Source organism: Octodon degus, unplaced genomic scaffold (assembly GCF_000260255.1).
Source record: "Octodon degus isolate 3935 unplaced genomic scaffold, OctDeg1.0 scaffold00115, whole genome shotgun sequence".
NCBI lineage: Eukaryota > Metazoa > Chordata > Mammalia > Rodentia > Octodontidae > Octodon > Octodon degus.
This window is the reverse complement of record NW_004524691.1, coordinates 3,559,331-3,567,064: the sequence shown is the minus strand read 5'-3', so window position 1 is coordinate 3,567,064 and position 7,734 is coordinate 3,559,331. Positions and strand designations below refer to the sequence as shown.

The window sequence follows — 7,734 nt, the reverse complement described above, 5'->3', positions numbered from 1 at the left end:
TCAGACAGGACCCAAATTTCCCACTGCGGATTCATAAATGCTCATCTTATAGTCATGCACTACCGTGCCCCACTTGGATTTGGGATACTTCTTTTTTTTTTTTTTTTTTTTTTTTTCTTTTTTCTTTTTCTGTATTTAGGACAGGGTCTACAGGGACTACAGGGTTTTACTACGTGAACAAGACTCACAGTGATTCTCCTGTTTTCAGCCTCCCAAGTGCTGGGATTACAGGCATGCGCCGCCATGCCCAGCCTCAATCGCCCTCTCAGCGCGTCCCGTGGGCGCGGCCGGCACAGCAGGCCGGGGATCGAACACCCGGCCCCTGCGATCCGCCTAAGCAGGTGCTTTAGTCTGCTGAGCTATCAGAGCAGCCCTTAGAATACTTTTTAAAAGGGCAGATCAATTATACAATAATTATTCTAATATAGTCAATATTCCAGTATTTTTTTTAAAATTCTGACCTGCATGTTTTAAGAGAAAAAGACATGCATCAAGTAAACCTCAGGAAAAACATACAGAACCATAAATACTTCCTACAGTGTGTAGACAAAGCTACAAGAGTCCTTCAGAAATTAACGATATATGGGCTGGGGAGATAGCGCAGTAGAATAAGTGCTTGCCTGGCCAGTACAAGGTCCTGAGTTCAATCCCTGGCTGAGAGAGAGAGAGAGAGAGAGAGAGGGAGAGAGAGGAAAATTAAGGATATATCGGTCAACTGACATCATCATCTCATGTACTCCCCTCTTCAGATAAAACTCCCATCAACATCTTCCCACCGATTTCACTATATAGACTATTTTTTAATCTAATTTAATGCTGATAAAGTCAGAAGAAACTAAATGCTAGAATTGGCATAGAAGCCTTAGAATCACTGCAGTTGCTAACATTTACCATTCGAACGGCTATGCATTTAGCTTGACATTCATTTTTTCATTTTATCACCGCAATTTAGTCTGCAGATAAGCAAACTGAAGCACAGAAAGTTTCAGTCATTTTTCCAAGGTCACATGGGTACCTAGAGGTGGCACAAGGCTGATTCCAGGATCTGAAATTTCAACCTCCAGGGCAAATGCAAGTTAGGAGCTAGGCAATGTCAAAAATTCCAAGAAAAAGTATTCTATAGCATTACAATATATGGTAAAAACCCAGAGGAATTTTTTTAAGCGATCTTCCTCCTTGATGACCTATTCTATAAGAAGAGCAGGAACATGTAGAAAATTTTTTCATGTGGGGAATAATTACATAGAAGTTAACTCCTGTGCTTCCAATTGCTGATTCAACTTTGATACTCATTCTGTAAACACACAAAGTAGATTAGAAAATCATAGAAATAATTTAGCAATCCTGGGAGACTTGTGAGATGGTGTTTGTTGCCAAACCTGTTATGCCACATAAATGAGAGAACTGAGATTGAGCAAGCAGATTTAACAGAACATATCGCATTTCTGGCAGACCACGGCAATCCCCCGTAAGACCACCTCTTTGTCTTGGAACTGCATAGTGCACATTAACAGTAAGAGTTAGTCAGCAGATCTTCCTGCAACACAGCTGGCTCTCTACTTACATTTTTTAAAATGGGGAGGAAGAACTAGGTCATGACTTTGACACTTGTTCCTCAAGACACATGTGATGCCTTTGTTCTTACATTTTATGAGAACTAGCGTAGAATTTTGGCACTCACAGCCTCCTCCATAAATCGGAGCCGTCTCCTGAGTGATTACACTCTGAGTCACTAGATAATTCATATTTGGAATGTGATTGTCAGTGGGAGGTTTCCGAGGTTCTAAAAGAAAATGGAAGAATTCTTCTCCAGCAAATTCCTACCATGACTGCACTATAAAATGGACTTCACATGATTGTGGTATAAGAACATGCCGTCCATCATGTTGCGTTGGTTTCAAAAGAGATGGTTTGAAATCCATATTTAAAAGGCCTCATTTTTAAGGAGATTTTGTTTGGACTCTGAAAGTGAGAGGCGGCTGCCCCTGTGGCTCTCCTCTGACAGACGCACTTGCTGTGTGCTGGAGCTTTCTGCTCCAGAAGGCGACATGAAAATGGGCTAAGCGCCCTCTAAGAACCAACTCCTGGGGCCAGAACTGCCTTTCAGAGCTCACTAACATAACATATCTTCATTTAATCTTAACATGAGCTTTCATAGAAATTTAAATGACCCAATTCCAGTTAATACACTGGTTGGCTTTGCCTGTGTGTGTGTGTGTGTGTGTGTGTGTGTGTGTGTCTTAAATTCTTTATTAGACTCAAATTGACACAATTCTCTCATTTATGATTATAATCATTGACTTTGCAACCATAATTAACTTGGATATTCAAAAGCCAAACACCTCCCTTTTATACCCACAATCTCAAATAAAATTCTTCTGGAACTTAGTAGGATAAAAGATCCCACATTTTTAAACAAACTTTCTTCCCATTCAATAAAGAAATATACTCCATAAAACATATGCATGCTTAGGGAAATGGAGGTCAATATGAAGCTAAAAAATGTACTGAATTATAACAATACCAATCTTATAATTCTTTAGATGTTTTAATATTTGATGAAAATTACTAATCAGTAGTATTCTTGTTTAAAAAGAGTTTCCAAAGTTAATGGCAATATGATTGCTATTTATTTATTTTTATTCATTTTAATGAGAAAAAAGATAAAGCAGCAATGAAACAGTTTCAAAACAGGTTAGTAGGACGGTTACAATAATTAACACATTGCATATTGTTGTCTTCATAGTAGTTATTTCAGAGGACAAGATGCAGGCATGATATCTTGTCTAAACAATATTAGTACAAACTTTCATTCTCAGTGAACTAAGAAAAAGTAGCTGTATGTCTATCCCAACTAGCTTGTATGTACATATATATTTTTTTCTTCTTTTTTTCACAACAGTCCTTTATTTACACTTTTGTGAAGTTAATAACACATGACACTAGGTTGCCTAGCAACTGATAGCTAACCTTAACCAGACAGGATGTTCATCTCAGGAGTGAGGTAGCTTGTTTGCTTTAGGCACTGGGCCAAGTCCCTCCTACAGATATCTGATCGATTTCCTAGCTTTGTGCCTTATGAGGTCTTGTTCTACCACAAATGTTAGAGCGCTGTTTTGTGCCCTAAGTAATATTGGAGAGCCAAAAACAATGCAGTTTTTGTGGCACCTCCACATTTTCACATTTATATACTGTTAGTCCCTACTAAATAGGCACTGATTACGTAAAATCGAGCACCACTTTGTCATACAACAATACTTTGCATCATCAATAACAAAACAAATATGCAATTAGGCTCTCAGATAATTTATTAGGTTGAAATGTTTTCCCTTTCCCCTTCTTCTCCTCACTCATCTTCCTATTCTGTGCTTCCTGCCCTGAGCCTTCCTCTTCTCTGTTACACCTCCCCACAAGCTCTCATTCTCTTGCTTCTCTCTCTCTCTCTCTCTCTCTCTCTCTCTCTCTCTCCCTCTCTCTCTGACACACACACACACACACACACACACACACACAACACTATCCCCACAGGCAAAAATCAATTCTTCTCCATTCTGTCCTTTCTGTGTTCTGCCCACACTTCTGAAATGCCTGTGGCATGTTGCCATCTGCCTTCCTCACAGTGCACTGCAGGAGAAAGAACCATATACTAGCCATCTTTGTACGCCATACCCAGCCCCTGGCACACAGTAGTGTTTAATAAGCATTTAAAAAGAAGATGGATGGTGGCCGGGGAGATGGCTCAATAGAATAAGCCCTTGCCTGGCAAGCACAAGGGCCTGAGTTCAATCCCCGGTTCCGCAAAAATAAATAAATAAATAAAAAGAAGATGGATGACTGAGAAATTTATAAATCATGTAAATTGATGGGATAACTATAAAAGAAAATAGGATATGTTTTGTTATACAACTTTCAAGTTTAACTTAAGAAATCTACACTTTATCAAAAAATTTAAAAAGTGCCAAAAAGCCAAGTGTGATGATGTACATCTGTATTCCCAGGTATACAAAAGAACTGCTTGAACCTAGGAGTTCAAGACCAGCCTGGGCAACATAGCAATATTTCCCCTAAAAATAAAAAAATAAAATTAACTAAAACAAATGAAACCTTGAAATACCCTCTTTTGAAAAATTAACTTTTTATAAGAAAAGTTGCTATGTATGGGGTTATAGAAACCCAACTGCAATATTATACAAAAATGCTTCCATACTTAAAACATACACAGGCCCATCATCAACTTGCTAGTAACTTATGAGCCTTGATGGGGAACAAGCTGAGGTCAGTAAAGCTAATACTTCTTGGGGTTAACCTCCACTTCTCATCCAGCACCCCTTGTCTGCTCCTTCTTCCTTTCCCATATTGGCCAACAATCTTATCTTGATAGAGGGTTAACATGTCTGGCAGGATTTATACTTCCCACAATGTACTAGTAGTCACTCTCTGTTTATCCACATAAAAGTCACAGTGCATGGAAATGTGTCCTTTGGGAAGTGCTTCCCTGAAGCAGTAAATCTGAGTTGCAATCAGAAGGCTAAAAGACCACAGTGACTCAGTGAAAAGGGCAGAAAGGAAATTCCAGGAAAATGAAATGTACCTATAAAACCCACTGGTAAGAGGAAAAAAAGATATAGTGAATATGGAGAATGGAAAAAAAATCATCTTGGCAAGTTGGACATAGAGTAGAAAGACAATGCACAAGATGAAACCGGAGCAGCTGGAGCAGGTGACTCCACTGAGACTGAAGGCCTTACTATAGAGTTTGATCTTTAAGGTATGAGCTGTAAGAGCTATGTAAGATTTCATGCAAGCATGGCAACATCGGAATTGTTTCAAAGAGTTCATTTTAGACAGTGTGGGAGGCAGATTGGAAGGGTCATAAATAGTGTGGGGAGGGGGCTTTTACCATTATTTTAGGTAAGAGGTGATGTCAGTCTGCACTAGGGCTGTGGAGACTGGTGCACAAATTTGAAGACAACTGAGAAAGTAAAATTCTCAATGTTGGAGTAGCAGATAGGATAGAGACAATATTGAGGACGGGGGTCTCTGCCTGGTGCAACAGGGTAAATGGTGTATTTACTGAGCTAGAAATCACTGGGAAAAGACTTTTGCAAGGGGCAAAGGAGAGAGAGTAGTGAGTTTTAACTTACATGAACTGGATTTAAGGTACCTTGGAAGAAATTGAGGAGAGAATGGTGTGAGAGGTAAAGCTGGAGTTCGGGGGTGGCGGGGAGTCAACTGCATATCTGTATTTGAAAGCTGTGTTATGGAAGTGGTTACTGGAGTTGAGTTGTTAAGCCAGGTAAATAGATTGTGATGAGAATATATAATGAAGAGAAGTATTCCAGCAATAGACATCTGGGTAAAGGAAAGCAGGCTGGGAAGGAGGCTGAGAAGAAATATCTGAAGAATAGAAGAGGAACAAGAGAAGCATTAAGTTACATAAACTAAAAGAAGAGAATGCTCTAAGAAAGAGGAGTTAGTTAACAGAATTGAATGCTGCCAAGAGGCCAGCAGCATGATGTCTGACCCACGCCTGGTTATGGGTGACTTGCAGGTTGTTAATGCCAATAAGAGAGGTAAAGGGATCTGAGTCCTGATTAGAGAACCCTGAGTCAGGAGGAGAGGACAAAGAAGTGGAGAGAAGACAAACCTCTTGACTTCAAAGGGTAGATGAGAAATCAAGCAGCAAGAGGAGGAAAAGGAGAAGTTAAGCCCCTTCAGCATGGCTAAAGGTCAATGGAAGCACTCATTTGGGAGGGAAAAGTTAAATACAAAAGAGAAAAAGAATGATCTATACTGTTTCTAAGACAGAGGAAAGGATGAGTTCCTAGGTGAAATATGACTGCCCTGTATGGAGATATTTAATGATTTCCTTCTCTGTGGCTGTTAAAGATGTCTTGAAAATGGGTGAGTTTGAAGCTCAAAATCAGATGGCTCTCCTAACGTATTTGTATAGATAAATAAAAAATTAAGATTGGTCTGAAAGGTGATGACCAAAGTTCTCTTAAAATATACTAGATAGGGGCTTGGGAGATAGCTCAATGGTCTAAGTGCCTGCCTAGCAAGCACAAGGACCCAGGTTCGATCCCTAGTACTACATGCCACGCTGGCCCCAGTGAGTGTGTGGGAGAGCTTCCGGCTACCCTGCGCCGGCGGGACCTACTACTGGTCCCAGCCCAAGTGCAGCGTGAGTGAGACCCTCTTCCACCCCCTTGGGATGCCCCCTACCACTCCATAGCACCTCCCCCACCCCGCCCACCCAGTAGGAATTTCTGCCGCGTTCCGGGAACCCCCAGACCCAGTCCTAGCCCAGGCCCAGTGAGTGTGTGGGAGAGCTGCCTCTCCAGCCTACTCCACCTTGTCCCCTCCAGGCTCAATTTAGGCCTAGCATACAGGCCTGGGGTGAAACCCTGCAGCTGCAATCCCTGCAGAGAGTGTAGAGGATAGAACCACCCAGCTAGTCCAGGAGCAGAAAATCTTGCCAGAGGGGCACGACAGGTTCACCCCCAAGGGCAGCAGCAGGAAAGAGCTGAGCACAGCAGCCAGACCCAAGACAGGCACTGCGGGATAAATCCAAACTTTGTAGATCTGCACCTGAACTTCAGTACGTGCTAAGGTTATAACTGCAACAAAGATCTACAACAAAGGTCAGAAGACAGTGCTACACAAAATGACGAGAAGGAGACCTTGTACCAAATTAATTAATTAATTAATTAAAAGAATTTTTAAAATTAAAAAATAAATAAATAAAATATACCAGACATATTTTCTAGAGAAGACTTCTGTAACCTTCTTGGCTAACACTTTGCACAGCACTGGCTATGGCGCCAATCCTGCTTTATAAAGTGTGATTATACCATTAATGTCTGTGCCTTCCAGTCTCTACTAAGTTCAGTGATGTGGCCTGGAGAGGCCACTCTCCTCGGTCTCAGCCACTAGCACATCCTAGATGCTTAATGAATATTTAGCAAGTAAATGGATGATTTGTATGTTCAATAATTTCAAACTGTAAAATTTTTCTTGAGTCAAGTAGTAACTAAAGCCTAAATTAATGAATTTACAGGAGATTCATCTTCGAAGAAAAAGAGATATTCACGATGACATTTACAGTTAACTTTTGTAGCACACATTTTTTGTATAAACAATCTCTTCTTAAATACATTTTCTCCAAGAGCACTATAATAAACAGATTATTTTACACAACTCAATGTTGGAGGTATTTATATATGTGTATATATTGGAAGCATCTGTATGTATACTTATGTGTATATATTTATACACATATGCATGCATGTATATATCTAAAACATAATGCACATGATGGTGTATAAGCTGTATCTAAAGCACCAGTGAGACACTGTAAACTTCTACTCATTGCCAGAAGGGTTGAGGCCAAGTGCTGAAACCTCCCAGATGGAACGTGTGTGTAAAAAGAACTTCCCCGAAAGCCTTGTGAGTAACACCCTGAAGTCTTTCCGAACACCAAGGATCTGCAGGTGGATGAGAAAGTGGCTACAACACTGTGCCCCTCTCCAACAAGTTGGCCCTCCTTCCCACACACCTGGCACAAGCCTGTTAGAACAGTTTTCCCAACACTGGGCAAGCTCCACAAGATCCAGACAGTGTGGAAAGGTGTCTGACATTTAAAACTATCTAAAGTTTATGGCCAGGGGCTGGTGAGATGGCTCAGTGGTCTAAAGCACCTACTTGGAAAAAGCTTAGCAAAGCACAGGGACC

The 7,734-nt window shown here is 40.7% G+C and overlaps 1 protein-coding gene across 1 annotated transcript in view; it reads left to right on the top strand.

Moving 5' to 3' along the window:
* The window catches only part of Veph1 (ventricular zone expressed PH domain containing 1), a 274,142-nt gene that overhangs the window by 256,081 nt on the left and 10,327 nt on the right, over positions 1-7,734 (top strand). The gene's annotated exons all lie outside the window — the stretch shown is intronic.